This window comes from Palaemon carinicauda, chromosome 4 (assembly GCF_036898095.1).
Source record: "Palaemon carinicauda isolate YSFRI2023 chromosome 4, ASM3689809v2, whole genome shotgun sequence".
Lineage (NCBI taxonomy): Eukaryota > Metazoa > Arthropoda > Malacostraca > Decapoda > Palaemonidae > Palaemon > Palaemon carinicauda.
In genome coordinates this window covers 76,036,041-76,063,269 of record NC_090728.1, presented here as the reverse complement: position 1 = coordinate 76,063,269, position 27,229 = coordinate 76,036,041, and the positions used below count along the sequence as shown (strand labels likewise).

Below are 27,229 nucleotides of genomic sequence, written 5' to 3'. Positions count from 1 at the left end.
CCTTAGTGCAGCGTCAAAGTTGAAAAGTTAAATTTAGTTGAAAACACTATATTAAGCAAGTTTCATTTTAGAGTCTGAAGTACAAGAATGTTAAATTGTGTTTATCAAAAGCGTTTCTGTACAAATATTCATTCAGAACTACCACTGCTTTTTTACCTGTATGACAAAATTAATAGCTTTTGTTAAAAGCTTTTCAGCCACTATACTGCTATCGACTCAAACCAACATGTACTGATACGTCAGTTTTTCTTTTTCTGAAGATGACCATTGATGAATCACATCTGACTTTTTTACATGAAACTTCAAGCCTTGGAATAATAAATACACATCTATATTCGCCCAATGGGGTCACTAAATTTGGTGTGTTGCATTAAGCAGTCATACAACGGAGCCAAAACACCAGTAGAAAACCAAAACAGAAACTTATTTCAGTGTCAGGAGCCATACATTTATGATCTAGTAACTGAACCATTAAAGGAAGCTTTTTTTAAGTTCCTCCAGTTTGCATATGAATGAGGGCAATATGGAGATACCAAATATCCACAGATCAGCAGATGATTCCAAGGATATTTTGCCACCAATCTGAAAGAATAGAAAGCAAAGCGGCACAGAAAATGTTATGGGTCGACATATCAGTGGTTACCTAGAGCGTGCCGGTGTATGACACCAGAAGGCCTGCCAACAAGGAGACAGTCGCCATCTTCAAAAGAGATGTGGACAACCTTTTTCTGCAGCTGTCACCAGTGTACCAGACTGCTGAAAGAAAGATTCCCTACTTTACATGTTCAGCAACATCTTTTAATGCAAGCCTGTGTTTCTTCTGCCAACAAGACAGTTCATAAGGTGTGTTTATTCGGTGCGGGGGAAACAACTGCAAATGGCTGTTTATGTAAGCAAGAATCAGACTTGGAAGGAGTAGCTGAGTATGTCCAACGAGGTGCAGCCAGCAGCAGTGAGGACAAACAGCTTGCACAGCAATGGCTGTCTGGACAGGGTAAGAAGAGAACATTACTCGACTGAAGATTGTGCTTAGTTCCTCCATGAATCATATGAAAAACGAGGGGGAAGACCTGATTGATATCATCACAAAGGTCGTGATGCCAGCCAAGTTGAAGAAATATGTGAGCATTCAAGAAGACATTGGGCAGAGGTATACCATGTTTGTTGAGGAGTGCATCAACAAAAATGAAGTAAGTGTCTGGGCAAGAATGAGAAACGTTGAACTCAAGATGAGGAAAAGTGCAAGGAAGTCCGTGAATCACAAATTGGACAATCAAGTATATGAGCTCAAGGATGACAGTCACTCTTTGCCCGCATGTTGGTTGTTTCATGCTCATGCCCTGAGATCAACCTCATAGAGGGCACTGGTCAGCATAAGTTAGCTGCCCTTCCACGAGAGCCTTGTTCATAATGAGTGGGGAACTTCTACCAAGCACAGACAATAGCAAGCTAAAGGCTAAACTTGAGGAGCTGCCAAACATAACTAGTGGTGATCTACAGCCAGTGGAAGTCATTAATGAAATTGTTTTATTGCCACCAAAGAAGGTGATGAAGGTGACTGTCATTGATGGAATGGCAGTCGTCCAAGCAATGGGTAGATCTTCTTGGGTCAAGACATGTTTTCAATGGGCTGACCACTACTCAGCCACACTGAGCTGAAAGCACTGCAACAATAATGAGGTCAATCTAATCTTTGACTGCTTTGATCTTCCCACTTTACTGAAGGAGGCCTTGTCTAACGCTATAATAAAAAATGAGCTGTTGGTTTATCTTGTAAAGAAAGTGTTCTACTATTTTTAGAGGTATGCCCACAGTCTTCCTAGTTATTTTATGGCAGGAGGTGCTCTAAAACTCTATGGATGTTCAACATCTCTGCAGATCCCATGAAGAATCTGACACAAGGCTTATTCTCCACAGTCTGTATGCTCTTTGAAGAGGAGCAACAGAAATTTATTTTCAATCACATGACACTGATGTGTTGTCCGTGCAATTCACCATTATCATCACCTCTGTAGAAACACTAATTTTGTCATTGGTGTAGGGAACCAGAAGAAAGTAACAGGGGCCAGTAGTGAATACACTTGTGGCTGCTAAGACCTTCTCTGGAGCAGACATAACAGATTGATTTGCTAACAAGGGAAGCTTAACTGATGGCAGGCACTGGGCAGATGCTCCATGGAGATGATATCTGCATTTCTTGCCCTAGGAGCCTCAAGGAACTTGGAATTGATAGTGAATGTGCCATTTAGACATCTGTTTGTCATCTATAATAATCCTGATACAACTTCGGTGGAATTTGGTGATCTCATGTGGAAGCTTTTCATCAAGAAACAACTAGAAGCTCAAAAGCTACCTCCAACACGAGGAGCCTTACGTGAAACCTTTGTCCAAGCTATTTACCAGGCCATGGTGTGGTATCAAGATGACATTCCCCACTTTAGCTACCACCAGGATCAACCTAAGGGTTGAAGGAAGGGACTCTCCAACTCCAGCCACATTGACTCATCTCATCAAATGTGGGTGCAAGATCAGTTGCAGGTTCCATTGTTCCTGTCAATCTCAGGGCCTCAACGGCTGAGAGATGTGCCTGGGTGGAGCTGATGAGGAGGTGTTCACTAATACCAGCCAGGCACTCTTGGGAATTGATGAGGATGAAGGAGGGGATCATTCCACGTGATAAAACTAATCCTACACTAAACTATTGACATTGTTATTGTTTATACACTTTGGAAGAATTCTTTTAATTAATTGAAAGGAGTGTCATTGTTTTATCATTATGTAACATTTCAACAATAATATTGGATGTTTTACTTGTAATTGCTGTGTTCCAAATTATTTAGGACGGTTACAGACATAATTTGAGAAAATGGTGAGAAATTATTTTCCAAAAAGGCGAAATCGTTTTTTTTTTTTAAGTTAAATACTTCCAGAAGACAGTCCAACCAGTTGCCAAAAATAAACATTTAAAACATACAGGAAAATGGTGCCAACCCCCTCCCACCTCCTAGTAGTGAAAGAAGGGCAGGCCTAAAGCGGCAGGAAATGGGCCATACATAGTATGTCTCGAAGAAAATATTTCATATCGAAGCACTCAAATTTTGGAGAGTACTGTAAATTTCTTTTTTAGAAAATGGAAAATGGATGTATTCAATTTCATTGTCAACATCAAAGTCGAGGCTCATAATATCAGAGAGAGAGAGAGAGAGAGAGAGAGAGAGAGAGAGAGAGAGAGAGAGAGAGAGAGAGAGAATTACATCCAATTTCTATGATAATAAAATTACCAGGAATTAACTTCTCACAAATGAGAATAGTTAATTATACTTGAAGATACAATTAGTTTCTTACATAATGATAGTTCACTTGTTGCTAACAATAAAAGAGAGATTTGAGAGGAGGTTGGCGTGGCTGGGTATTAGTTGTGGTGAGTCAGGCGCCTCCGCTTAAACATCCGTTTTCTCTGTCTCCCGGGAGTGGTGGGGCCCGATCCCGGGTGGTGTAAGTCCCTAACAGAGTATGTACTCGGGAGGGGAGGTTTTGCTGAATCTATGACTTGGCATTTCGTAACCGTCTCCCGAGACGTTAAACAAGATTGTTGCGACGAACATACAACCAAGGGTAAGCGACATTTCAGAATTTTGTTTGATTTAAATTCTATTCATCAGATAAACAACAGAAATTCTTGTAAAAGACACCGTTGTGTTTATGACTAATACAATGACCAATTTATCAAGAATAGTGCCAAACAGTTCATCCTCAGCGGGATTCGAACCCGCGGCCTCTGGATTAGAAGTCCAGCGCGCTATCCACTGCGCCATGAGGACCTCCTTTAATACGATAGTACCCTATATTAATGAAACTTAGCCTGTAGATAACCATTTAATTATGATTATTAATTTATTGAAGATGTGACTATTTTGGTTTTCCAATCAGTGTGTTTAAAGTTAGTAAACTCTGTCAGTGTTTGTTTGTCGTGGTGGTTAGCATTATTAATGCGAGTGATATCATCTTTATTGATATTATCGTTGATATCACTTCTATTTAATCAATTATTAATGATTAGTACCTAACGTCATTGCGTAATTATAATAACCTCGTCTTATCCTATTTTGAAATGATCGAGTCAAAAATAATTTTCTACTATATTGTAGACTTGAATAACTTCGTGTCTTTGGTAGAACGAAAGTTTAGACAGATTTCCATGATTACTTTAAACGCAACGGTTATAATTAAAGTCTTCATGTCAAACAACCTACCGTTTGCTTCTACAAGACAGAAGGTCGTCGTTTAGATAATGACGTTGATCATAAGCTTATATAGTATAACTTCTTAATTGTAGGCTAAGGATTGATATTTGAAGGATGATATATGCATAAATAGATGAATAGTAATTTGCTTCGTAATAATTCCCCGTCTCTGGAGGGCAGTAACAAAATACACACTCTCTGGCTAATACTAATTCAGTCAACAGTTTGTGACCAAACTTTTGCACTTGACAAACTCCTAATATCAGTACAAAAGTGAAATGGTGCGTAGGTCTACCTGTGGCAATGCCCTCACGGATATGCTTGACTTCACTTGAATTGTTTGCTTCATTAGCCAACAGTGCAAGATGCGGCGGTAACTGCCACATTCTAATTTCAAGGGAGAAATTATATTGCTGAAAGTTTTTGTTAAAATCTACTAATATCCAAAGTGTGAGGATAGACATGTGTATAAAATCTTGATGAAGTATAATTTCATGCCAAATGTTGAGCAAACCTCCAACTACCTAACTCACATGATATTTTGACAAAACAAAAGTAATGGATATAGATAATCTAATGACACGGGGAAAGAAAGTCAAGTTAATAAATAACAAAGATATACACTTAGGACCTGACTGACACTTTTGTAGTAAATAACAGAAAAGGAAAGCCCGGCATAATATTAGGAAATAACAGTAAGTTTTATCTTAATACTTCCAATAAATAGGGTCAGCAACCTCCTCTGATGATATACCAGTAATAAACACAACTAATCTAATATAGATTTCATCCTTCAAAAAAAAAAATCATAAAAAGAGCATGTTGGGAAAGATTCAGAAATTAAATAAAAGGAAAAGTGGGTAGTCAACCAACAATCAAATCTAAATAAGAAGATAAATAGTAGACGAAGAACTTTAAAAATTGTACGTGAATATAAAGGAAGCTATAAAACAAAATCACATACCCACAACAAAATACAAACCATTTCCACTCCTCATTGATAGTGAGAAGCTAGAACTGATACATTGGCAATACAACAACAATCGAAACACGGTACTTATTACATGCTGGAACAACTCGTTGGTGAGAAGATATGTACCACTACAAGAACAGTTAGAACAAGAAAACTCAAGATTATACCATCAAAATTGGGAGGACACACAAGTACTGTATAGTACAACAATCCTAATCAATTTTAGAGCTCCTTTTCAAGGCTGATGGGAAGCAAAACTAATACATCAACATGCATGAAGAATTGGAATGAAAAAAGAGATATGATAATAAAGAGAAAGAAGTACGACACAAAGCCTACTGGTAGGAAATATTCCAAATAACACAGGAGGATATCCAAAAATTCGACAACCAACATGAGACAATAGTTAAGGAATTCACTGAATAACACAGACATAAACAAACCCGCATCATAAAATATATATTAGCAGGTTTAATGAATACTGCCCACTAGCAAGGAAAATAGAGCTATGATAAATAAGAATAATAGTTCAAGATTTTAAACACAAGGTACTTGGAAGTAGCACTGACAAGACCATAATTGAAAACTTACCAGGCATTGCATTTGTAAAATCGAATCAGATATGTAACTGGGCTTTCTCAGCGGGATATTTTTCCCAAAGATGTTCAAGAATGCAATAATGATTTTGAAGCTCAAACAAGGAAAAGGATACGTGTCTGGTAGAGAATTATAGACCAATACCACTACTGTACTACAAGTACCTAGTAGAATATTGGAACAGATCATTAGCAACAGATTGATGCTCTTCCTAGAAAAGACTCAGTTACACAATAAAAATCATTATGGATTTTGAAAAAGAAGGGGGCCCCAAATTGCAATAGCAAATATATAAAGTTTTGCACTATCACAGAGAAGAAAGTACCTATGCAACCTAGTATGTAGGCATTTGATAAAGTATGGATACAAGGACTCCAATACACAATAGTATATCTCAACCTTCCAGGTATTTTTGAGAAAATATTATGTAAGTTCACTACACACGAAAAGTTACAATTAAATCCCTATACTTCATAGAGAACCCATTCCCGTTACAGTTTGGGGTCCCACAAGGATCTGCATTAAGTCCAACATTATTGATATTATACACATCAGATTATGACTTCACCACCAGAGTACTGTACTGATGTCTGCTTAGCAAATGAAAAAACGTAAACGAAGAAAGGACCCAACTTTGAAAAGACAACTAGCACAAAAAACAATGGACCAAATTAAAAGAATAAATTAATTTAAAAACAAGTGGAAGATAAAAAAATAAATAAATCTAAATTCCAAATAGTATCGGTACCTGAATACAAACCTGCACAGATAAACTTGCATCAACAACCAGTGAATTTCACCAAAAGCACAAGAAACTAAGCATGCAATTTTGGCAAAGGGCAATATCCAAACATGTAAGAGAAAGACTAAAGATAGCAAGAATGCAAAATACAAAGGTAAAAAGGTTTAGGAACATGGAAAAATATTAAAATCCGTTTTTACAAAAGTCTAATAAGACCAATAATGGAATATCCACCAATAGCCACGTGTTTAGCAATGACTTCCAATATAAGGGCATTACAAAATTCCAAAATAAGATACTAAGGTCTACAGTGAGAAACAGTCAAGATGATAAAGATTTGAATATAGAACAAATACACAATAGATACAAGGCAGAAACAATTGATCAGAATATGTAGAGGTTGGCCATCAAAATATGGAGTAAAGTAGCTCAATACAATGGAGAATCAACGGAGGAAATATAAGCTAAGGAGAGAAACTAATAAGAAAAGTTCTTGTGAAAAATGTAATTAGAAGAATTTGTTATGTAAATGTAATATAAAATAATAAATATAAGTTTCAATACTAAGAAAAATGCCTATATATCAATAAAAATGTGGTTAAACCATGCTTTACACTACCCCCTTATAATCTTAACTATATAAACTATTCCCTACTATGGTTGGCTAGCTAACTGCCCTCATTCTTCTTTCACCAGTCTCTTACCTATCAGCTAAAATATATAGATCCCAACGATAGAGAAATTATATGAAGCATAAATCTATGCATGAAGGACGGTCAATGAAAGGTGAATTACATATGAAAAACATCATAAAAGATCAAATATATGGTAATTATGATGAGGTAAAAAGTAAGGTACATCTATTCTACATCTGTAAAACGAATAAGGTACTTACATAATATCTATGGATAGGAGGTAAGGAGGCAGTGTACTGTCAGCTCGGGATCGATGACATCAAGAGGGCAAGATCTTTTCAATGCCAAGAGTCAAAATAATGTGAAAGAAGATGGAGACATGAACTCAGAAATTAATCACAAAATATATCGCACTTACAGTAATTAGAGAGAGTCATCGGGAATCTTGTACGACAAGAGAATCAGTGTAAAGCCTAAAAGCAGGCTCTGTAAAGGTGTAGTTAGAGCAGTGATTGTTTATGAGGCCGAGATGTGGACGATAAAGAAAACTCAAAAACGGAAAACGGAAGTGGTGGCTATGGGGATGCTGACATGGATGTATGAAGTCAAGAGAGGAGATGGGATAAAAAAAAATATTTTATTAAAACCAATCAAAGGGAAGTATCGAAGGTTCAACAAAAACTACAGTGATTTGGTCAAGCTTTGGAAGAGAAGAGGACCATGCATGGTAAAGGCTCAGAAATATGAAGGTTGATAAACGTAGGAGAAAGGGAAGGCAAATTTTCAGGTAGGTGCTGGTATTCTTTTTACCTACACATGTACTAAATATTCTGGCACATTCCTTAGACATTCTGCTCGTTCCTCTGTGACGGGCCGAGAGAAGGTTGTGACTCAAAGACAGGAAGCAATCAACTGAGTAACTTTATTAAAGAACACTCTCCTTTATATAAAAAACCTCAAGGCAACAGGAATTTTCATGTTCGAGAAACAGACAATGTTACAGAGGAAAAATGCAGACATGTTTATTCTGGTTCTTTTTAGTGCGAGGGAAGAGCGCAGATACAAGCATAATATATACAAAATTATTTATGTACGATTGTGTGACAGACGGTTGGTACATGGCTCCCCCCCTAAAAATAACATACTGTACATGTTAAATAGGGCGCCCTAATCTAGAGAGGCGAACTGTAGGCGGGTCATCTGGCAGAAGATAAGCAGGTTTTAGACGATTAATGGAGACCCAGTCTTCTTTGCCACGAATGTTTAGTAGGAATGCTTTGTGGACTGCGTCGGATCCCAAGGAAAGGGCCCGTGTAAGGGGGCGTTAGCGGTGGCTTGCTAGTGTCGTTGCGCAGGAAGACGTGCGTTGCAGAGTGCAAGTCTGTTGGTATGTGATGCTTCGCTGGGGGCTTGTAAGTCTGGCGGCATGGAGTAAATTTTCCCACGACGTGACGTATGCGCTGGAGATCGTCGGAGGAGGTTGTAGAAGGAAAAAATTCGGCAGGGACGACCAACGGGTAGCCATACACCATTTCAGCTGCCGAGACGTCGAGGGCGTCTTTAGTAGTGGTCCTTAATCCAAGGAGGACCCAGGGAAGCTGAGTAAACCAGTTGCAATCCTTTCAGCGGGACATCAAAGCTGCTTTGAGGGTGCGATGAAAACGTTCAACCATTCCATTGGCAGCGGGGTTGTAGGCCGTTGTCTGATGTAGGGTGATGCCCGGGAGATTCGCTAATGATGTCCACAATTGAGAGGTGAAAGTGGTTCCCCTGTCAGAAGTAATATGCTCAGTGATACCAAATCTTGCAATCCATCCAGAGAGTAAGGCAGATGTACATGAGGCGGAGGTTGCAGTTTCCATGGGAATGGCTTCAGGCCAACGAGTGGAGCGGTCGATGACGGTAAACAGGTAACGATGTCCTTGTGATGTGGGTAGGGGGCCTACAACGTCGACGTGAATGTGTGTGAAACGACGCTGAGGTTGAGGAAAGGTGTCCACTCCTGAATCTGTGTGTCGATGTACTTTGGAAGTTTGGCAAGAAGTACAGGCGCGGACCCAATCCTTAGCATCCTTAGAAATGCCGTGCCAAATGAACTTTGCCTTCAGAAGCTGTGCAGTAGAACGGCACGAGGGATGTGAAAGGCCGTGAATGAAATCAAACACCTGTCGGCGCATGGGAGCAGGAATCCAAGGTCGCGGTCAGCCAGTACTGACGTCACAGAGGAGGGTGGTGCTGGAGTCTTCGAGAGGGAAGTCTTCCCAACAGAGGGACGTGCAGGATGTCCTACATGCTTGATACTCTGGATCCTGTCATTGGGCTTCAGTCAGGCCGTTGTAATCCAATCCCAGTTGAACGGCAGCCAACGTGTTTCTTGACAGGGCATCGGCAACGGGATTCATTTTCCCAGGGACGTATTGAAGGGTGCAATTGTATTCAGCCACGGCGGAGAGATGTTGGCGTTGCTGGGCGGACCAGGCATCAGACTGTCGAGTAAAGGCGTGCACCAGAGGCATGTGGTCTGTGCGAATGACGAAGGGCGTACCTTCTAAGAAATGGCGAAAGTGACGGACAGCCAAGTGCACCGCCAACAATTCTCGATCGAAGGTAGAATAACCCGATTCTGCCTTGGACAGTTTTCTGCTGATGAAGGCCAATGGGCGGGCCGAGCCGTTGACCACCTGCTCGAGTACTGCACCAATAGCGACGTCGCTGGCATCGATGGAGAGAAGGAGAGGGGCATGTGGGATAGGAAAAGTGAGAGCCGCAGCAGTTGATAGGGCCTTCTTTGCATTGCAGAAGGCTGCTTCTTGAAGGGGACCCCACTTCAGGTCCTTTGGCTTGCCCTTGAGGGAGGCGTAGAGGGGAGCAAGAGTGGCGGCAATGGCTGGCAGTAAACAGTGATAATAGTTGATCATGCCCAAGAATTCCTGCAGAGCCTTGATGGTCGAGGGCGCGGGGAAGTTCTGAACGGCTGCTACCTTCTCAGGGAGGGGATGGCCTCCTTCAGGAGTGATGCGGTGTCCTAAGAATGACACTTCGTTGGCGCCAAAGGTACACTTGTCGTACCGGACTACAAGGCTGTTTTGTTGCAGGCGGTCGAGCACGATGCGCAGGTGACGGAGGTGTTCCTCTTTTGAGGAGGAAAACACAAGTATGTCGTCCACATAACATACACAGAAAGGGAAGTCCCCTAAGATGCCATCCATGAGACATTGAAACGTGGCCCCAGCATTACGAAGGCCAAAACAAGAGTAATTGAAGGTGTATGTACCAAACGGAGCGGTGATGGCGGTCTTGGGGATGTCTTCTGGGTTCATAGGCACCTGATAATACCCCTTCAGGAGGTCGAGCGTAGAGAAAACCTTCGCTTTGTGCAGGTAGGAGGTCACGTCGGCAATGTTTGGGAGGGGGTAGTGATTAGGTTCTGTTTGCATGTTCAGGCGCCTGTAATCTCCGCACGGATGGAGGGAGCCGTCTTTCTTCAGAACGATGTGTAAGGGTGACGACCATGGGCTGGAGGCCTTTTGGCAAAGGCCCATTTCCTCCATTTTGGCGAACGTCTGTTTGGCGGCTGCCAATCGTTCCGGTGCCAGACGTCTGAATTTTGCGAAGACTGGGGGTCCCGTTATCTTGATATGGTGATAAATACCATGCTTGGCAGGAACCGTGGGCGTTTGGAGAAGTTCTGGACGGAAAACTTCCGGGTACGACGTGAGGAGGTGGGCGTAGGCATCCGTGGGTGCGCTGATTTGGAGAGCGAGTTTAGAGGGGGCGGGTTGAAGAGGTGTCGACAAGTACGAGTCTGCGTTGACCAATCGTCGGTGGGCGACATCGACTAGAAGGTGGAAATGAGAGAGGAAATCTGCACCGAGGATTAGCAATGTGACGTCAGCAACGAGAAACTTCCAATTGAATTTACCGTTTCCGAATGATAATGTGAGGTTCTCGTAACCGTAGGTGGGTATCGCAGATCCGTTGGCAGCTACCAAGTGGACGTCGGCAGATGTAGACAGACTACGTCGTGTCTTGGAGAGTTTCCTTGGCAAAAAAGAACGACAAGCACCCGTGTCTACCAAAAATTGCACGCCCGTTCCTGCATCATGTAAAAAGAAAAGATTAGAAACACGGGAGGCCACCGCCACGAGCGATGGCCTACTTACACTTTTTTTGGCCACTGACAATCCTTGGCACATTTCTTCGCGGTTGCCCGAATCTGAAGTGGTAGTAGAAAAACTGCGGCGGATGGGAGGTAGTAAGTGGCTGTAGAAGTCGTTTGTTGGGGCGAGAGCGATTGGTGGGTGGTGGGCTGCTTTGTCGCTGGTTTGGCACGTCACGGGGTAGGCGTGTATGTCCTACGGCATTCATGTCTGCTTCGGTTGACATTGAATAGGCATCCTCTTCGTCAGGGGTGGAGGCGTTGATGGAGGTCTTGAAGTGGCTGTCCATAAGGGCGTCAGCTTTGGTCATCAAGTCCTTTATGGGTAAACTATCGACATCGGGTATGGCAGCGCATATAGGTCCGGGTAAACGGCGTATCCAAAGGGCACGAAGTAGGTTCACCTCACGAGGAGAGCCATCTGCGGCAGGTTGAAGGTGAGCGATACTGGTCATTTCCCTGAGGGCAAGCGAAGCCCTTTGGTCCCCCAACGGTTGTTGCAAGAGCTGAAAAAGCTTTGCTATACGGGCGGCTGGCGACGGCGAGTACTGCTGCAGAAGGTATGTTTTGAGGGCATAATACGCTATTGGGGTGTCTCCTTGTTCACAAAGCCAGTTGGATATTTCTGGGAAGGTGTCCTCGGGTATCGCCGCGAGAACATAATCTGCTTTGTTGGTTGAGCGAGTCACGCCCTTGATGCGAAACTGGACTTCTGCGCGCTGAAACCAAGCAAACGCCTCTCCGTTGGCAAACGATGAAAGTTTCAATGGGGCAGCCGCAGCGCCAACTTCCGTAGAGTCCGCCATAGTACCAACGATGGAGGGGCGAGGGGGGTGGGGGTGGAAGGCGGTGGGAGCGAGTCGACTTCCGGGGTCACCAATGTGACGGGCCGAGAGAAGGTTGTGACTCAAAGACAGGAAGCAACCAACTGAGTAACTTTATTAAAGAACACTCTCCTTTATATACAAAACCTCAAGGCAACAGGAATTTTCATGTTCGAGAAACAGACAATGTTACAGAGGAAAAATGCAGACATGTTTATTCTGGTTCTTTTTAGTGCGAGGGAAGAGCGCAGATACAAGCATAATACATACAAAATAATTTATGTACGATCGTGTGACACACTGTTGGTGCACCTCAAACATCTGATAACACTTAGCATACTACACATTACACTCTCACTTAAGTTAGTAGCACCTGAAACTATTCAGTGGGTATTTTCCCACGTGTAATATTGGATGGGAATATTTAGCCACAGACGTAAGCAGCTCTTCTAAGAGAAGGACATTCCGAAGTCAACTAAGTATACAGTATAGTCTCAAATATTGGAGAGTGCTCTCCCAGAGGATGATTTACCACACAGTTCCGTTTAGTCTAGATTTATCTTGCTTGAAGGTACGGGTTTTTTCTGTCGATTTGCTCATTCACATGTGTTTTAATGGTGTGTTGTGAAAGCTTAATAAAAGGGCGATGGTATTTAGTGGTTTATCTAGGGATTGTCTTTTTCTTAATTTTTCCGTTATTTTCATCTCTGATCTTAATTTTCAGTTCAATCATTATTGTCATCTTTATAGCTTAATCTTCACTTCTCTCCTTATAATGTATTAGGCTGATTTCCCCAATGGGGATCAGGGTGAAGCAGTATTCTGTTTTTCCTACTGGGGTTACAAGTTGTCTGATATTATTGATGCTAATGATAATAACAACAATAATATGAGCATAAACTCTCTACAATAGTTGAATGAATGAGTTAGATACATTTGTGCAAGACGGAAACATGAATCAAAGTTACCATTGTAAAAACTGTGAAACTACCATAAATTAGAACAGCCACTCGTAAGAGCGCATACCCTGGCCATCGCCACATTTATTAACTTGGTTTGGCAAGTAATTCGGATAATAATAGCCGCGTAATGACGAAACCTGCCCTTTTTGCAAGGTCATTAACCCTGCTGACCTTTGAACCCAACCACTACAAGGGTAATGACTCAATATGTCCTTTTGTAAATCACAAGATAGGTAACCGAATTATCCACATTTTGGCACTAGTTTCATGCAGATTGGATGAACATTAACCATGGTATAGCAAAATGACCTTTTTATCCGATTGTGACCTTGACCTTAGACCCAATCCCTCCTAAAATCTAATAAAATTGTCCTTGGATTATGGCCAGTCATCCCAGCAAATTTCATGAATTTGCAGCAAAAATAGGTTTTTTACCTTCTCGTGATCTTGACTTTTATCATGTTGTATAACACAAGATAGGTAATCGAATTAAGCACATTTTGGCACTAGTTTCATTCAAATTGAATAAAAATTGACCATGATATAGCAAAAAAAGGTTTTTTACCTTTTCATTACCATTGACCCAATCACTGCCAAAATTTAATTAATTGTCCTTGGATCATGACCAATCATCCCACCAAATTTCATGAGATTCGGTCGAATAGTTTTTGAAATATGCGAATCACAAACATAAATAACTAAATACACGCCTATCATCATATAAACTTTATGGAAAAGGTAATAAGATTACTATAATTATGGCGGTCGACAGGATGAAAAAGATGAATACGTTATATTGTTATGCATTAAAGATAAGGTTGAGATTTCAAACAGTATGATAAAGTTACTTTTCCTTTTTGCTAAATGTTTACAATAACACACACGAATTTTGTACGTTTTCCACTTTGAGTGATAAGCCAAAACAACAATATAATTTGGCCAAAAAACTCTTCGTAAATAGTTATTAAAAAAAATTTTTGGTTGTGAATAGAGCTTTAGTTCAGTAGTATTTTCATTCCTTTCGAAATTATTGGTAGCCACCAAGCTTAAACATTTCCATTAGAATTTATGTTAGCTACACTAGTAATTGAAAATATGTTTATATCTCAGTGTAATACATGTAAACAAATATATCTAAAAACTAATTTTGTTTAAGCGACTCGCCATTCCTGGAACCTGAAGGGAAATACTCAGTCCACACAATTAGTTCTATGGCGAGAGAGAAAGTCTTCATTTTGTTCCTTGAATGCCGCAAATTTCGGTGTTAAAACCTACAAACTTTTGGGGAGCCTTGTTGCCATTTCTTTGAGCAGAGGACTTCGGATTGATCGTGAGCCTCTCAATTGAATTTTTCACATTAACAAATCAATGGAAAGGTTTTAAAAACTTTGGTAAAAGTTCAAATTTGATGCAGCCTCGTCTTCCCTGTAGTCCATCTTGATCAAAGGCGGTGATGATCTATCAAATGTCCTTAATGATATAATACTTTAATGTGTGGAGTGTGTAAACTAACATTATTCATCAAAAAGACTCTTGAGTTCATATTCATGTTTGATAATGATAGAATACAGTAACGTAATTAACGGTGAAAGATAATACTGGAAATATTTAACAAATTAAGATCATAGGAATAAAAGTTCTTTTAGGATGACATTATTTTGTAAAACTTCTTTTCTTTCTGTAGTAGAAGTTGATTTTCCATTAATGGATGGACGAATGATGTTCATCTTGTGATCAATAATCCTAAGTTATAAGAGAATATAGAAAAAAAAGGAGGATTTTACTTGTAACTCATGTTTGTAGGGTATCACTTCCTCAAACTTGAACTCTGTTGCTATTTGAGGAACGGCATTGCAATATATATATATATATATATATATATATATATATATATATATATATATATATATATGTATGTATATATATATCCATATATATATACATATATATATATATATATATATATATATATATATATATATATATATATATATATATATATATATATATATATATATATATATATGGGAATAATGAGAATGAAGGTAATTATATGAATAACAATTACCAACCAATAAGACTTGAAATTAAGTTAAAATGTGATTAGTACTAAGAAATTAAGCAGAAAGTACGATTTTATATTACACACATTACTTTCGTCTATGTACAAAAGTAGTTGTAACAGTATAAGAAAAAAAAACATAATTTTGTCCTGTTAAGTAGGAAAAATAACAAGAAACGCAATCGAGCACCAAGAAGGAAAATCCCGATCCTGCTGCTTGCTGCTATCTAAACATACTCAACTTTTTGCTTAAAAGATATAAAAAGAGTGTTGTCTGCTTATAAGAAAAATAACCTCTGTCTTTTCTCAAATTGTCTCGAACGAGAAAATAGTAAAACTCGATGCAGGTTCGACTCGGGCCTAATCTTAGGGATTGTTTTTTTATTCCATGGGAAACCTATCTAGATAATTGCATAGCTTAGTGGTATCTAGTTATACAGTCGACATACTTTGAAACCTCTAGTGCGATCAACATCATGGCAACAGATTTTCAGTTGGGTGATGGAACCCTTGTTCACCCTCTTCACTGGCGCATCCATCTAGGCTATTTCGCTAACAATAATATAGATTGTTTTCCAGATCTAAGTCATCAATTTCATGAAGCCTAATCTTACCTAGATAATACATGGGCATTAAGAATAAAAGAATGGATTCCTAGGGATTGCAAAAGAAGCAGGGGAAGGAAGAAAAGACAGTGGGTTGACGAACTAAGAAAATTTGAGGGTAAAGACGGCCTCAGTCTAGACTGGCATAGAAGGGCCATAAAGAGACGCGAGTGGAAGGACGTGTCTGAGGCTTTTGTGATGTAGTAGACTAGTTAAGGCTGATGGTGATGATGAGGAAGAATTATACGGGACAATACTATCTTTAGCATGTCATCGACATTCAACAGAAGTATCGCTCATGAAAAGAAAGAAAAAGTGTAAAAGAAATTCGGGAATAGATTCAGAATTTGAAATCAGAGTGACATAAATTCATTCATTTTCAAAGCTCTCGTTGTGCCAATAGGACACAATTTCTTTTTTGGAAGAAAAACTGGCGAGATTATAAAGAAAAATAAACTCTAAGCACTGCGAGGAAGCAGTTCTACAAAACAAACAAAATAAAAGCGGAATTTAGAGGAGAAAAGAAGAAGAAACTAACAATTGGTCCCTACTCAAGTGTTGCCATTGACCAAGATTACCAGCAAAATCCACTTGGGAAAGTCGAGCAACAATTGTCTTGTCGGCGTTACAGTAGGTGAAGTGTAAACCTGTGAAATAAACCATCAGGAACTTTTCCCCAACAAGATTCCCATAACCTCCTTTTGGGACTAAACAATCAATCTAGAATTACATGGATAATTGAGAAATCGCTAAGCAGTAATTTTTCTATCAATTTTATTATCTAAATTAAGAAAACATTCATAAGGACGAGACTGAAAGGCAATGAATTTTTTTTAGCAAGCCTCTTAGATTTAAAGAATTTGCTAGTGTTACATTATTCACTTCTGTTCTGATCCATTTGAAAGTTTCAGTAGACTCTTAAGTCTAGCTAAAGAAGGGTTACAGGTGATTGCTACGTCAATCATGATTGGGATCATCGAGCACTGCACTCTCTCTCACAAGTGCTGAATCACAAATAAGTAATGTTATCCATTTCAGAACAATTCATGTTCGAAGACCAAGTGACTCAACTTAATGGCGTCCGATTTACATAATTATGAAACGTCACAGACAAACCCCTTGTTGTAACAGAGAACGAGCCTCTGATAGTTGGCATGTACACATATACATACACACACACACACACACACACACACACATATATATATATATATATATATATATATATATATATATATATATATATATATATATATATATATATATATATATATACACATATATATATATATATATATATATATATATATATATATATATATATATATATATCATCATCATCGTCATCATTCTCATCATCTCCTCCTGCTCCTATTGACGCAAGGGCCTCGGTTAAATTTTGCCAGTCGTCTCTATCTTGAACTTCTAATCCAATACTTCTCCACTCATCATCTCCCACTTCACACTTCATAGTTCTCAGTCATGCAGGCCTGGGTCTTCCAACTGTTCTAGAGCCTTGTGGAGCCCAGTTGGAAGTTTGGTGAACTAAAATCTCTTGGGGAGTGCGAAGAGCATGCCCAAAACATCTCCATCTACCTCTCACCATGATCTCATCCACAGATGGGTCTTGAGTAATCTCTCTTAAAGTTTCATTTCGAATCCTGTCTTTCCATTTAATTCCCGATATTTTTTTGATGGCTTTGTTTTCAAATCTACTAAATCTGTTGGAGATTGTTTCATTGTCATACCACGACTTATGTCCATACAGTAACACAGATATCACTAAACTGATATAGAGCCTGATTTTTATATATAATTTCAGGTGATTTGATTTCCAAATTAGACTTAGCCTAGCCATTGTCTGATTTGCTTTTTTCAATCTTTCACTAAAATTCAATTCTAATGACTATGTACCGGAGACCAAAGTTCCTAAATACTTAAATGATTCTACCTCATTAATTCTCTCTTCTGCCAATAATATTCAATCTTCCATTGCATATTCCGTTCTCATCCTCTCTGTCTTTCTTATATTTATTTATCTTGAGCCCAACCTCATGTGATATTTCATGCATTCTGGTAAACAAGCTTTGCAAGTATGGTGGTGTTTTGCTAATAAGGACAGCATCATCAGCATACTCTAGGTCAGCTAATTTCCTATTACCAATCCAGTCATATCCTTCTCCACCATCTTTAACTGTTCTATGCATTATAAAATCCATGAGGGGGATAAACCAAATACGTGACAACACATTCCCTTGAGGTACTCCACTGTTCACTGGAAATTCATTTGATAGGACTCCACTAACATTAACTTTGCACTTGCTATGCTCATGAATAGAATTAATCAAATATACATATTTAGGAGCAATTTCATAATAATGCAGGATCATCCACAAAATTGGCCGGTGCACACTATCAAAGGGTTTTTCATAGTCCACAATTGCCATCAAAAGTGGATTTCTATATTATGTACATTACTGTTAATGTCTCAAATGAAATTCTATATTCTGCTTGTTCATCTCTCAGCTTAGCATCAATCTTTCTCTCTAGTCTCTTTAAAATAAGCATGTTATATATTTTCATGACAACTGACGCAAGTGTGATGCATCTTTAATGATTGCAATCAGTCAGGTCTACATTCCTGCCATTTTCACCAATGCTCCTAGCTCCCGTTCTCCAGGTTTTATCTCATCATGCCACATTCTAAAAAAAAAATCTTATAAGTACTCTGGGGGTCACTTCATTTTCAGCCAGTATCATTTCGGCAGTTATACACACACACACACACACACACACACACACACACACACACACATATATATATATATATATATATATATATATATATATATATATATATATATATATATATATATATACACTAACACTCGTGATTTTAATGAATGTAAATATCAGCCCAATGGCATTTATTATGGAATTCTACCTTAGGAATATAGATCCACTGGAATTCATTCATGGTAATAGCTTTTGGCTGGGCAGAGATTCAAACTCGTGCCTCTCAGCTGAAACAACGGCTGCGATGATTCTACTATCTGAGCTATTAAGAGACATTTAAGTTTATTACAAGTCACCGTACATATTCCTGTCGAATTCAGGAATCTGTCCTTAGCTGAAATGTGAGATTGCAACACATGGTTGTTCAAGATGAATATATATCACTAGCAATTATGATTTTAATCAATGTAAATCTCAGCCACAATGGTATTTAATACTGAATTCTACCTTGGGAATATATATCCACTGGAATTCATTTATTGTAATACTTTCTGGCTTGGCAGAGATTCGAACTCGTGCCACTTAGCCAAAACCATGCCTGTGAGGACTCTATCACTTGAATTATTAAATCTGAACTAAACCTTAGACTAAGACAAAAGAAAGAAACTTTGATAAAATTATACAATCATTCGTTTCACTGGAAATTAATTTACAAAAATATTTGATTTTTACAATAAATGAAAAGAATTAACACTTTAACACTCTAATGAACATACAATATTGAAATTTACATATATGTAACCTGTTACACTTACGCCTTTTGGTTCACACAAGGTTACAGAACGGTTAAGCAAAAATTTCTAATGAACTTCACTGTTTAACCGAACTTTCACAGGGCCAGTTACAAAAACTTATGTTAAAATGTATTCACATTAACACACGACACTTGAATTAACATCCAATAATTTCACCAACGTTTGATCAACACTATACACAATTTATGTTGGGTAGAAATCAGTTTTCCCATTTCAGAGGACACACACTCGAGAGGAGAGAGGGAGGGCAGCGCTGGCTCTTTTAAAGAGATAGGCTGGGTCTTTTCTGCTGCTTATGCATTCCTAGGGTCTTTATATATTGACTTAATTCGACTAGAAATTTCTAGTATATCATTCTCGTACCATGGGGGTCATGGCTCTAGCGGCGTAAGGTTGCCGACGTAGTAATTTGAAGAAGGGGTACTAACCTTGCTTGCGAGGCAACTCTCTTTCAGCTAACTCCACCCACCTTCTTCGCCTAACAATAAAAAAAAAGAGTAAACCTAATTCAAGAATTTTCATGCACTTTCTAACCCTGTGGAAACATAAGAATGACGTAATCCCTTGTGTTCATATCTCGTGTGTGTCATACAGCATACCTAAACGAGAAAACATAAGACTTCGGAACAAAACTACGTGAAATAAAATGTAAAATATTAAAAGATAACGTAAATTCACATATACTGAATTGAATGAAAATACAATTAAATGAATGACAAAAGTATTATGTAATTTACATACATTACTTAAACCTACATAAGTAGAACTCACCATATGAGCTGGCTATACATCTCTTAAATACACAAATGAAATGCTAGACAAGCTTTGTAAGAATGTATATATATATATATATATATATATATATATATATATATATATATATATATATATATATATATATATATATATATAATCATATATATACAGTATATATATATATATATATATATATATATATATATATATATATATATATATATATATATATATATATATATATATATATATATATATATACATACATATATATATATATATATATATATATATATATATATATGTATATATATATATATATATATATATATATATATATATATATATTTATATATATATATATATATATACAGTGGAACTTCTACATACGAACGTATCTACATCCGAATTTTCCAACATCCGAAGTAAAATTCGAGCAATTTTTCGACTCTACACCCGAATTTTATTTCGACACACGAAGTAAGCATTTTTCATCGTACCGGTTGTATCCGAATTTTTCGACACACGAAGTACAATTCGAAGACGTTTCTACTCTACACCCGAATTTTTTTCAACACCCGAAGTAAACAATACCCGTACGCGTAGATGGTACTCATAGCGTCGGATGTATTTTTTATTTCCGCCCATAGAAGGCAGCACTTCGACCTCGGAGGGACCCTCAATTAGCGTGGCTTGGGTCATTCCTCTGTTCTCGTCGGCTTCGTGTGGTTGTGCCCTGTGCGTTCTGCTATTAACTGTTTTAATCGTGATTTTTTTACGTTCATCCTTTTACGGTATTTTACGTAAAGCATGGGTCCTAAAAGGCTTAGTTTCGCAAGTGGTAGTGGTAGTGGTGAGAAAAGGAAGAAGGAAATGCTTTCTTTAGAAGTAAAGCAAGAAATTATTGAAAAGCATGAGTGAACTTGCAAAAGAATATGTCCAAAATATGTCGACGATCTCGACAATCTTGAAACATAAAGAAGCCATTAAAGCAGTGAAACCTTCTAAGGGGATCACCGTCATTTCAAAACGTCGTAGCCCTATCATAGAAGAGATGGAACGACTTCTGCTAATCTGGATCAAGGACAGAGAGATTGTTGGTGACACCATCACCGAAACTATCATCTGCGAGAAAGCGCACGCCATCTTCACGGACTTGAAGGAGGAGAGCTCTGGGGGTGATGCTGGGGAGAGTTCAACCGAACCTTCCTCAGACGATTTCAAGGCATCTCGTGGCTGGTTTGAGAAATTTAAGAAACGGTCCGGGATTCATTCTGTTGTTCGCCACGGAGAGGCTGCAAGTGCGGACACAAAGGCTGCAGCTGACTTTGTGAAGAGCTTTGAAAGGATCGTGCACGAAGAAGGCTACGTAGAGCAGCAGGTGTTTAATTGTGATGAAACCGGGCTGTTTTGGAAGATGATGCCCAGTCGAACCTACATCACCGCCGAAGAGAAGAAATTGCCTGGGCATAAGCCAATGAAGGATCGGTTGACTCTTGTCCTATGTGCCAACGCTAGCGGGGACTTTAAAGTCAAACCCTTACTGGTTTACCATTCTGAGAACCCTAGGGCCTCTAAGGCACACAATGTGGATAAGGACCAGCTTCATGTTTTCTGGCGATCCAACTCGAAGGCCTGGGTCACTAGGCAGTTCTTTGTCCAATGGGTTAACCAAGTTTTCGGTCCTTCTGTGAAGAAGTATCTTCATGAGCAGAAATTGCCTTTAAAGTGCCTGCTATGCCTTGACAATGCACCCGCTCACCCACCCCTGGACTTGAAGATGATATCTTCGATGAATTCAAGTTCATAAAGGTGCTGTATCTTCCACCGAATACCATCTCTATCCTCCAGCCCATGGACCAGCAAGTTATCTCGAATTTCAAGAAGCTCTACACCAAGCACCTACTCAAGCAGTGCTTTAATGTCACGCAAAGCACAAACTTAACTTTGCGTGAATTTTGGAAAAGCCACTTTAACATCGTGCACTGCTTGAAGATCATAGATCAGGCTTAGGTGGGAGTAACTCGACGGACACTGAATTCTGCCTGGAAGAAGCTGTGGCCTGATGCAGTTTCTCCCCGAGATTTCGAGGGTTTTGACCCCGAACCTGATCCCGTGGTGGGTGCAGCGGAAGACGTAGAGGAAATCGTCTCCCTTGGCAAGTCCATGGGTCTGGAGGTCGACGCAGATGACATCACGGAACTCGTCGCCGAACATCACGACGAACTTACCACAGAGGAGCTCAAGGAACTCCATGCTATGTTTGAGCACATGAGTGATGACGAGGAAGGGATCGAGGAGGTAGAACATGTGTTAGGTTCGGCGCAAATAAAAGAGATGTTAGGAAAATATCAAGACGTGGTCGACTTCATCGACAAATACCATCCAAAAAAATTGCAGGTTTGTCGTGTAGTTGCGCAGTTCGATGATGTTTGCCTAACTCATTTTCGAAACATTCTGAAAAGCCGTACCAAGCAACTTTCTATCGATAGCTTCTTTAAAAAAACTACAAAGCGAACTCGTGATGAAGAGGATGGAAGTGGTTCAAAGAAAACGGCAAAGAGTGAAGAGAAAGAAATTCAATCAATTTTAAGTGGAGAGAGTGAAAGTGATTCAAATTAATCATCAAAAAGAAAAAAAGACAATGTAAAAAAAATATATAAAATAGAAAAATAGAAAAAGATAAATAAGCTAAGTTAGGTTAAAGTTCACTTAGTGTAAGTTAGAATAAGTTACGGTAGTGTACGTTTATCGTAGTCACCCCCTCTACCTCCTCGCCACCCGTCCATCTCCTCTCTGCGTAGCAAGACCAATACCTGCGCTGGACTTTCTAAGGTAAAGTGACGCTAAAAACCCGTTTCTTATTTATTATTTCTTGATAATTATTCTTTTTTACATGTCTATTATCTAATTTAGGGTGCATATTGTCATGTGTTATTATGTGTAGTAATTTATTAAGGAGTTATCATAGGTTTTTGGGCTCAACCACGGATTAATCCTATTTCAATGTATTCTTATGGGAAAATTCGTTTCTACATCCGAACATTTTCTACATCCGAAGTCGGTTGTGGAACGGATTAAATTCGTATGTAGAGGTACCACTGTATGTATATATATATATATATATATATATATATATATATATATATATATATATATATATATATAAATATATATATATATATATATATATATATATATATATATATATATATATATATATATATATGTGTGTGTGTACATGCATTTAATTTGCATAATGGCTTAAATATTATGACAGAGAGAGAGAGAGAGAGAGAGAGAGAGAGAGAGAGAGAGAGAGAGAGAGAGAGAGAGAGTTTAAACTAAGAGAAATTCAAGGTTTTTAGTAAATATAGAGGCCGTTGAAAAACAGAAAATAACTAAATTCTGATTGAATATTGGAAGGAGAGAATGAGATAGACGAAACAGATGAGCAGAGCTTTATCAGTCAACAGCTCAAAAAAAAAACTTTCTCTTGAAGTTTCATCCTTGAAATCTGAGTCATGTTTTTCTATCTGGCTAAACGCACTTATGTGTAGTGTATGTGTGTACACAGGATCAAACACGCGTATCCATTTTCCATCTTAACGCGTAAAGTTGAAGAAATAAAAAGTACATAAATTTCATTGTCACTCTCCGCTGGAGCAAGACATTGATGATGATGATGATGTTCAGGTAATGAACTACTCGGCCCTCTCTCTCTCTCTCTCTCTCTCTCTCTCTCTCTCTCTCTCTCTCTCTCTCTCTTTCTGCACGCTAGTGGCCTTTAAAGTAACCACAAGCGAGAGAGAGAGAGAGAGAGAGAGAGAGAGAGAGAGAGAGAGAGAGAGAGACATTTGATTTTTGTTAGTGTTATCCTTTTGAAAGATGTGATGTATAATCTTTTCCCAAATCACTCTTAGGATTTGAGCAATGTATGTCATTCTATTAATAATTAACATATTGGAGTGCATTCAATATGCTCCGCATTAAAATAGAGGGAAAAAAAATAAAAAACATGGTATTTTTGGAAGATTTAAGAAAATTACAATATCAAACCTGATATTATTGACCCATATCAAAGGTAAAGTATCTGAAAGAAGAAACCTGAGCATCACCATTCAAACTTTTTTGTGGATGTTTCTGGAGGCATTCAAAACTTTAAATTGAAGTGTAATTGAATGGTAGTGAGGCAGTGTAGCTGTTAGGCTCTAACATAGAGGCGAGGTGAATGCAACTAAACTTTATTTAACAGACAACGAGCTTGTATACAAGTACTTGTGAGCAAAAACGTGCCCCTTTGTGTTGATTTCTTGTTCCTCTCCTTCACAGACTTCAGGGGAGGATGACCAACTCTGTTTTCCCTGGCAGTGCTCATATAGCGGCATCCATAGTGCAATCTCAGGTACTTGGCCAACCCTTTACTGGTAAAGTAGTTGTCTGCATACACTGCTGAGTGACTGGGGTGCTTGATGGTATTGACTAAGGCGACAACAAAATTTGAAGTCACAGACATGGCTTTATAAGAATATCATCCACAAATCCATCCACGCTAGAGTGGCAAAACAACTTGCACCCCCACTTTTCAGGCTTCTTGGCTCCATACTGGCTTGGGTTACCAGCCCTTGTGCCCTTATAGGCGACCATCACTTCATCAATGGAGTGGATAGGAGTCTTGGGAACTTTCAGGAACTCTTTGGTGACCTTGGTGAAGGGGACTCTTACCTTGAAGAAACGATCTTGGGAGGCTGCTGCCTGGTCATTGTCGTTGAAGTGAAGTGAAGATCAAATTGACTTGAAGCGGTTCCTGGACATGAAGTCTGCAACTTGAGGAATCCTGGTCTTCACAGCCCAGAAGTCAACTATGCTAGGGAGAGGAATCAGGCCCATGTACACGATAAGGCCAATGAAAACCATGAGATTCTCTTCTGACATGTGGAACATAATGTGTCCCCTCAATTCAGCTGTGAAGAACTGGAAGAAATATTCTTAAGGTTCCCTCAAACAGTCCGGTTGTGGATGAATGAAGTTGGGCAGGGTCTGGATATCAATGTCGTCCTTTTTTCCATTCATCAGCACGAGGCCTCTTAGGCTCAACCTCAGCTTCCTCTTCCACAGGCATCTCCTGAGGGACAACAACATTGACCTTGTGAGCTGAAACAAGAATAAAGTAACAATAGTGAAGCAGTAAATGAATCATGTGTGCTTGTGTGTGCATGTATGTGTGCTTGTGTGTGCATGCGTGTTTGCATGTGTGTGTGTGCATGCATGTGTGTTTGTGTGTGTGCATGTGTGTATTCATGTGGGTCTGCATGTGTGTGCATGCATGTGTGCATGCATGTGCATATGTGTGTGCATATGTGTGCATGTATATGTCAGTGAGTATGCAAGTAAACAAATAAGTTTTAAAAATACCCATTGTTTAAAAACCATTTAAAGAGCAACAAAATTTAAAGATCCCTTATAACAATGAGACTTTTAAAAACAATTTTTAAAACAAATTTCTCTCTCTCTCTCTTTCTCTCTCTCTCTCTCTCCCTCTCTCTCTCTCTCTCTCTCTCTCTCTCTCTAAGGATGTCTCATACTAACCTCTAGAGGTAGGAGGCTCAAAGGCATCCTCCTGAGTAAGCCCCTCATCAGGAACGTAGATAGGGTCGTCGTCATCATTGTCAACGTCCAAAGGGCTCACGTCAACATCACTTCCTTCTACATCGTCAGGGACTATCCATGGCGTACGATCCTGAGTCTCCAATGCAGCATTGCGATGCCGATAAAACATACGGCTGTGAAACTGCAAAAACTAAAAAACAATTTTAAATTCATGTAATGAAATAAAAATGTAGCTTTGCCTAACAAAACCTGTCATTCAATCCCTTGTAAGGTAATAATACATATGCACATGAACCTAACATCTCTAAATCATCACCATTATTTCTAGAAATAATGCTAATAATATTCACAAATGTCTAAAATAGGCACTAAAAAAAATTTGTTAGGTGTTGTATTCTATTGGCTGGTTTAACCGTCACGGTCCAAAAGGTCCCACGTGGGATGAGCGTGGTCCGTTTAAACTCGACTGAAATATCCCGCATGGGATCTATACTTTTTTCATTAGTCACTGAGACACTTCAGTAACACTAAAGCACTTCAAATCCACATCAAAAGGTAACCATATCACTAGGCTTCACTATCTCACAGTCACTGTGTACTTACCATGATCACAAAGGTTGGGGAGGTAGCTGCGACAGGTCTTTACGTTTTTCCAACCAGAGCATGACTGAGGTGTCTTTCGAATGCCCTGCAGTCTTAATGAGAGGGACAGGCAGCTTGTGATTGGCGGATTCGAACAGCAGAGGAGTGTAGCTATGAGTTGCCAAAGAGTCAATTTCATACAAGTATAAACTTGTTCACCACGAATACCACAAATTAGCTGTTTTAAAGATATCGCTTAGGATATTTGGTCGTTAAAGGGTTAAACAATTTACAAGATACGTGAGCATGAAGCAGGGCAAACCTATCTGGATTTAAGTCCGGGTTGATGGCCGCACAGAACGCCTCAAAGCTGTCATGCCATATAATCTCTTTGTCCTTCGCATCGGCTGATTCTGGGTCCACGTCAATCGGGCTAGGCCGGAGAAACTGGTCCATGGTGAATATAAGCCGAATAACTTGTGGAATACCAAACACAGTTGCTGGAAGTATTGGCTTTATTCGGTTAAAGTTGTGGCAAGTTGAGTCTCAATGTTGCTAAGCAAGCACACAAACACCAGCGCTCACAGTTACCAATTCACACCTCAGTAACCAGCTGCTAATGAAATCAATTTGTTTGTCAATCTGTTGATCAAACCCATTTGTACAATTTGGACTAGTGCTCTGGTTGTAGCAAAATGTAAACGTGTTTGGTATTTCTTTAATAGAATACGCTATTTTTGAGATTTCTCATAATTTAGCACAGGTGAATGTGAATCGAGATGTAGAATTGTGATTATGTTAAATATGTAAAGTGAAACCTGTTTGATACTACTTTATTTGCACTATGTGATATTTTAAAAACAAGTGTATATTCACTTTGAATATGCAATAAATTTATATTTTTGTAAGCCTTTTGTATTATTTAAT

The 27,229-nt window shown here is 39.0% G+C and overlaps 1 non-coding gene across 1 annotated transcript; it reads right to left on the bottom strand.

Moving 5' to 3' along the window:
• Positions 1-3,748: 3,748 nt before the first annotated feature.
• On the bottom strand, positions 3,749-3,821 carry TRNAR-UCU (transfer RNA arginine (anticodon UCU)). Its single transcript has one exon. It is a non-coding gene; the product is annotated as a tRNA-Arg (tRNA).
• Between the last annotated feature and the right edge of the window lie 23,408 nt (positions 3,822-27,229).